The 7,257-nt window shown below is 37.8% G+C and overlaps 1 pseudogene; it reads right to left on the bottom strand.

The window, feature by feature from the left end:
* Positions 1–1,117: 1,117 nt before the first annotated feature.
* Positions 1,118–1,582, bottom strand: LOC133766977 (FUN14 domain-containing protein 1-like; annotated as a pseudogene).
* Between the last annotated feature and the right edge of the window lie 5,675 nt (positions 1,583–7,257).

The following is a 7,257-nucleotide window of genomic DNA, read 5'->3' on the forward strand; positions in this document are numbered from 1 at the left end:
TTGTGAGCCACCTGAGCAAAGCATGATGATGGCAAGACTCAGGGTTATTCCTTTACACTGCTATCATCATATCAACCATGTATTATAAAGTAGGTACTCTGACAAAACAGCTCAAGAAACTTTCTGGAATAGTCACTGCAGGAGGCCATTTTACTCTCAATCCTGAGAAATATTAGTAATACCACTCAATAGCCCAATGCGGAGGCATGCTGCCCCATTTACTCTGCTTATTTTCTTTTCACTACCACCAGCAGAATTAATAATAATAAATATTATTATTAATAGAATTATTAAATATACTGATTACAATTATTTCTGAATCCTTCCACAAAAGGACATTGTGGTTCTTCAATTTATTGCAAACATATCTTTTTTTTTTTTAATTTGACAGGTAGAGTTGTAGACAGTGAGAGAGAGAGACAGAGAGAAAGGTCTTCCTTCCGTTGGTTCACCCCCCAAAATGGCTGCTACAGCCTGCACTGTGCCAATCTGAAACCAGGAGACAGGTGCCTCTTCCTGGTCTCCCATGCGGGTGCAGGGGCCCAAGCACCTGGGCCATCCTCCACTGCCTTCCTGGGCCACAGCAGAGAGCTGCACTGGAAGAGGAGCAACAGGGACTAGAACCCAGTGCCCATATGGGATGCTGGTGCCGCAGGCGGAGGATTAACCAAGTGAGCCACAGTGCCGGCCCCACAAACATATCTTTAAAGACAAAAAGTTACCAGTACTATACTGTAAAACACAATGAATAACATATTTAAACAGAAGCTAATATTTCATCAGACATTAAGTCCAATGGAATTTTTTTCTCTCCAAATCTATATTTACTGGTGGTGTTTTATAGACTTGTTTCTAAACAGATGTAATTTTTTTAAATTATAAAAGTCGTGTTTTGCTCAGGAATACTATTATTCACATAGTGCATAGGTTGTTTTACAAGAGATGCTGGTTTGCCAAGCTTCAGATGCAGAAATAGTAAGTTTTGAGTTCAGTTTTGTCCAGCTAGTCACTCCCCCTTGCCCTGGAGGCTCTGGCAGCGGGTACTGCTGAGGAAGCATCCTATCACCTCCAGTTCTCATCTCACATTTGAATACACTGCGGTAGAACTCTCATGTCCTTAAGATGCAAGGCCTAGCAAAAACCCTCCCACAAATCCTCTGGATATCCCAATGTTCTGTTTGATAAATTCTTTTGCTTCTTTAATTATATTGTTGATTTCAATTGTTGCTTTATTTGCTCATTTCTTAATCTATTTTTTGTTTTGTTTACATCTTTTCAACTCTCTTCCACTCATCCTACACATAGCCACTGTAAACGCCAATCTGAAGGAGAAGAAAACCATCACCTACTGCAATTGCTGCAAGTCTTACAAGTTCCTGGAACAAAAATACTGCATACCAGCCCATCATGAAACCTATTACCATCTTGCAGCTACTAAGTATTTTTCTACAATAGGTCCCAAGCTATGGCCAAACACTTGCATTCCCCCAGTTGTGTCTTCTTAAATCTCAGTTAAATCCAACACTACTTAAGAGTTGTCATCACTTTCATAGTCTTGGGGAGGGGTGTTCCAGGTCTCCATGATACCACCAGAACAAGTCTGCTTATTTTCTGAAAGTATTTTGAACTTATTAAAAAATACTTCTTTGCACAGGACATTCCTTTAATGGGAGAATTTACTAACAAGTGTGTGGGCTAGCCATTCAGAATAAATTATGATTAGATGATTTCTGACGTATCACATACATGCTTGTAAAAAGTTTTATTTTCTTTTTAAAAAGACTTTATTTATTTATCTGAGAGGCAGAGTTACAAAGAGAGGGAGAAACACACACACACACAGAGAGAGAGAGAGAGAGAGAGAGAGAGGGGCACCTTTTCAAATGTCTGGTAGGGGATTTTAAAGTATTCTAAGATGAAAGACAGCTTTTCATATTGTAAGACTTCTAGCACCTCACACACTAAGTGCCTATGGTGTTCCTTAGTTATTAGAAAAAATAAAAATTATGCCCCAATATTTTCAAACACTTCTATATGGATCCAGCTGGACATGAATGAAACCATCTTGGTTGTAACTTCCAACTTGTCTTTCAGATGATCCTGACAGTCATCGCAAATGCTACGGGATAAACAAAGTCATTAAGATAATCTACTGAACATTTTATCCTGGGAACCAATGCCTGGAATGTCTTTTATCTGATGCCCGAAATATTAATATTTCTTGAGAAAGTCCAGGTGCACTTCAGTTAGCCATGAACTACCTTTTGTCTACAAAACATCCTTTTTCTGCTGCCTCATGGCATGGGAATTCACTTGTCTTGTAGCAGCCCAAGACCATACTTCTCTCTGTAAGTGCCTAATATATTATGCTTTGTGTAATCCTGATTTATCTACTACTTTCTTTGGTCTCAATGCCACTTCTGCTTTTCACACCCAGTTCTCATATACTTGGTTTTCCCAAAACACTTTCCTAATAGTCAGGATTAATGTATTTGAGAATCCCTATCTGGATGCATTAGATTGGTAGATGTTCCCTTTCCTGTTCAGGTGCTTAAGTACATTTCCAGGGGAGCTGTGCTCTCAATCTCAGGCAACAATTCCATTGACCTTGAAAAAGGCAAGTTCATTACTACTTTTAGTCTGCCGGATGATTTTTGCAAAAAATTTCACATTCTAAAATAGTCCCAATTATTTGCCGGTGGCCCCTCATAATCTTATTTTACTGACCTTGCCATGAACTCTGCTATGTCTAACATATAAGCCACTTTTCTCAAGTATCATACATTCTTATATTAAGCACTTAACTTAAAAGATAGGAAATTATAAATAAACAAGATTTTCTGCAGCCATATCTACCTGTAAACAATTTAAATGATGCATTTGAACAAAAATTACTAGACAAAATTTCAGAAATGATTGCACTTTGCAGATGGTAGTTAAGCATACTATAAAAAACTTAAGATTCTTCAAGGTGACTTCCAAATCTGAAAGTCTATGGTTCTATGAAAAGGTTTTATTGGACACCACAGTGTCAAAATAGATCAGTGCTAATGAATGGCCTTGGTGGTGATAATGATTATGATGTGATGACTGACAACTCTCAAAGTAGAAGTCTTCATTCTTATGTAAGTGAATTATCTGAAATGAATGTGTGTACTGACAAGAGTATAAAATAGAAATAATTCTAAGAAACACTTTGGAGATATATATATATATATATATATACATATACATATACATTATATATATACACAGAGATAGATTTACATGTAGATACAATGTTTTTGGCATTATGTGAAGGACTTTTTCTCAACCAAAAAAAAAAAAAACTGGCTAAATAATAGCTATGAGAGGTAGAAATTTAAGATGATTACAAGGGGCTGGCGCCGTGGCTCAACAGGCTACTCCTCCGCTTTGCGGCGCCGGCACACAGGGTTCTAGTCCCGGTCGGGGCGCCAGATTCTATCCCGGTTGCCCCTCTTCCAGGCCAGCTCTCTGCTGTGGCCAGGGAGTGCAGTGGAGGATGGCCCAAGTGCTTGGGCCCTGCACCCCATGGGAGACCAGGATAAGCACCTGGCTCCTGCCTTCGGATCAGCGTGGTTCGCTGGCCGCAGTGCACCAGCCGCGGTGGCCATTGGAGGGTGAACCAACGGCAAAGGAAGACCTTTCTCTCTGTCTCTCTCTCTCTCTCACTATCCACTTTGCCTGTCCAAAAAAAAAAAAAAAAAAAAAAGATGATTACAAGGAGAATAGGCTTGGCTTAATGAGAGAATGAAATATTCATGGAAAATGAAATAGATTATATTTAAGGAATATCTTTGTTACTTGTGTTGGGTGAAGTAAAATTTAGGCTCTGATAAGTTCAAGTCAAAACTCCTGTACCTTTCTCTGTTGATAAAGGAAATGCTCATCTATAAGTCATTGCCCTTTGTAGATGGTAATTAAGCATACTATAAAAAACTTAAGATTCTTCAAGGTGACTTCCAAATCTGAAAGTCTATGGTTCTATCAAAGGTATAAGCCAAAGATACATGCCAGTGAGATACATTTTCAAAAATAACAGTTTTCATAGCTTGTACAAAAATTTCAAGAGGAAGTAAATGATCTTCTTTTGAAATAAAATGGAGTAACAGTACAATGGATAATAAAGATCATCAACTGAATATGAGAAGGCTTCCTATAATCCCAGGTCCTAAACCCCAAATTGAACAAGAAAGGCTTTCCCCTGCCTTCATTTCCCACTGTGGTACCCAACTGTATTTATACCCTTCTCTTTGCCCTTCCTTGCCTCTCATGGACCACTATCTTACTCTCTTTCCGTGAAATACACCCCTTAGCTACCACAAAAGAGTGAGAACGTGTCTTTCTGTGTCTGGCTTGTTTTCACTTAACAAGACATCTCCCAGTTCCATCCATGCTGCCACAAATGATAGGATTTTATTCTTTTTGTGGCCAAATAATATGTCATTGTGTATTCATGGGTACTCTAAAATTTTGTGGAAATGGAACCAGAAGACAATTTTGATTTGGCATGAAAGAAATTTTTGTACTTAATTTATTTATTTGAAAGAGTTACAGAGAGAAAGGAAGAGAAAGAGTGAGGAGAGGTGAGGAGGGAGGGAGGGAGGGAGAGACAGAGAGAGAGAGTCTCCTCAGCTGCTGGTTCACTCCCCAAATGGACATAATGGCCAGGGCTAGGCCAGGAGCTAGGAGTTTCTTACAGGTCTCCCACATGGGTATGGAGGCCTAAACACTTTGGCCGTCTTCCGATGCTTTCCCAAGCACATTAGCAGGGAGCTGGATGGGAAGTGAAGCAGCAGAACTTGAACTAGTGCCCATATGAGATGCCAGTGCCTCAGGCAGCAGCTTTACCTGATATGCCACAATGCTGGCCTGCAAAAAAAATTTGAAATCCGTGTATACAAGTGGTCTTCAACAAGTTCATGAAAACTACTTATTATATAAAAAAGAAACTGTGCATGGCTTCAAAGATTTTGCAACAAAATAACAATTTTTATTCAATTTTTCTATGATTTTTTTCAAGTACTCCCACATATGCAATATTTTCTTTATCCATTCATCTGTTGGTGGCCACCTAAGCTGACTCCACACCTGGCTATTGTAAATCATGAGAACAGGTATCTCTTTGATATGCTGATTTCATTGCCTTTAGAGATATATCTGGTAGAGGGATTGTTAAATCATATGATAGTCCTTTTTTCAGTTTTCTGAGGAGTCTCCATACTGTTTTCATAATTTACATTCCCACCAATAGTGTGCATGAGTTCCATTTCTCTACATGCTAGCCAGGATTTGTTAACTTATATCTTTTTGATAATAGCCAAAAGTATAGCTAGAAAAGGGAAAATGAATTCTAGTGTTCTATAGTACAATAGTGTAACTACAGCCTATAATAAATTACTACTATATATTTCAAAATAACTAAGAGACAATTTACTCTTAGTTATTTGCTAAGTCATAGAAATTATAAATGTAGAAATAGAAATGTTAATTACCCTGATTTGTTAATTACACATTCTATAGATGTATCAAATTATCTTATTATACCTCATAAGTATGTGCAAATATTATGTATAAATCAAAAACACTTTTTTGACTTTTTAAAATTGGCACAAGCACCATGGATTTATCCAAAATGAACATTTTTTAAATGGTAACATCTTTATTTTCCTGTTTAGTCGACTACATTTTACCCAGTTCACAATCTGTATCAGGCACCACTCTGCTTTTGAAAGAAAACAGTGAACAAAACACAGAAAGTCTCTGTGTTCATGAAACTTCCATTCTATCTCAGGAAGAGAATAATTCAGTAACTAAACATGTCCGGTATAACAAGTACTACCCCGATAAACAGGCTGTGGATGGGGGATAGTAATGGAATGGTATTTTTTAATTTGTTGCTAATTCAATCTTATAACACTCAAACAACTAAAAAGGTTAATGTGAGTCTAATCTTAAAAAGAGAAAACTAAAATTCAGAGATGACTATAGGAAATAAAGAATTCAGGACCAAGTCTGAGAATTCCCCACTCAGCTTTCTATATGTTTCCTTATGTCAGGCATCACACATCAGGGGAAATTGTGTTGGCTGGAAGAGTTTCTTTAAACAAAGCAAAATGTAGGGGAAGACAAAATTGGTGTGTAGGCAAAAACTTTTTTTTTTTTTTTTTGGACAGGCAGAGTTAGACAGTGAGAGAGAAAGAGAGAGAGAGAGAGAGAGAGAGAGAGAGAAAGTCTTCCTTTTTCCATTGGTTCACTCCCCAAGTGGCTGCTATGGCCGGCACGTTGTGGCTGGCACGCTGCGCTGATCCGAAGCCAGGAGCCAGGTGCTTCTCCTGGTCTCCCATGGGGTGCAGGGCCCAAGCACCTGGGCCATTCTCCACTGCACTCCCGGGCCACAGCAGAGAGCTGGATTGGAAGAGGAGCGACTGGGACAGAATCCAGCGCCGCAACCAGGACTAGTACCCAGGGTGCTGGTGCTGCAGGTGGAGGATTAGCTTAGTGAGCCGCGGCGCTGGCCTAGGCAACCACTTTTTAAAAATACTGGTCTACAAAAACAATCTAAGCCATAATAAATTCTGGATAATTAAAATGATGGTAAGTGCTCCTAAAATTGCACTGATAACTGTGCCAACCCACTCTTCTATATTTAAGTGGCCCAACTGTTCATTTATCATATTCTAAAGATAACTCTTCATGCTTAATAATATCTCCTCTTTTTCCTTTTTTTATTTTTTATACAATACAGTAAAAGTGCTTTACATTGTTACAATAACTCATTTGTAACATGTTCTCTGAAGTCATGAAATCTTTTATGGTTTTAATATATTTAATCACAATTTTCATTAATCCTTACCATTTATATATATATATATATATATATATATATATAGTGAGAGAGAATATATATAACATATATAATTTGCTATTTATATATATAATTTACTATTAAATTATGTATATAATTTGCAGCTTAATTAATCCTAACAAATAAGTGGATGTTCCTGTGTAAATAGTCAGTATAAAGCTAATGAAAGTACCAACACTGAGATAGAAGACCCTATACAAAGTGCTAAATCCTTTACTTCCTAAACCCAGAGAACCTGTTAAAGCTAAGCTCTCTAAGCAGGGAATATTAAATCCTTCACCATGAAAAGGTTCTCTCCAATGCATATTAGGAGGAAGTTGACATGTCTCCTACTTTTTAAATTGTTATTTGATGAAACATTAAGCCTT

The sequence above is a fragment of the Lepus europaeus genome, chromosome 1, assembly GCF_033115175.1.
Source record: "Lepus europaeus isolate LE1 chromosome 1, mLepTim1.pri, whole genome shotgun sequence".
Lineage (NCBI taxonomy): Eukaryota > Metazoa > Chordata > Mammalia > Lagomorpha > Leporidae > Lepus > Lepus europaeus.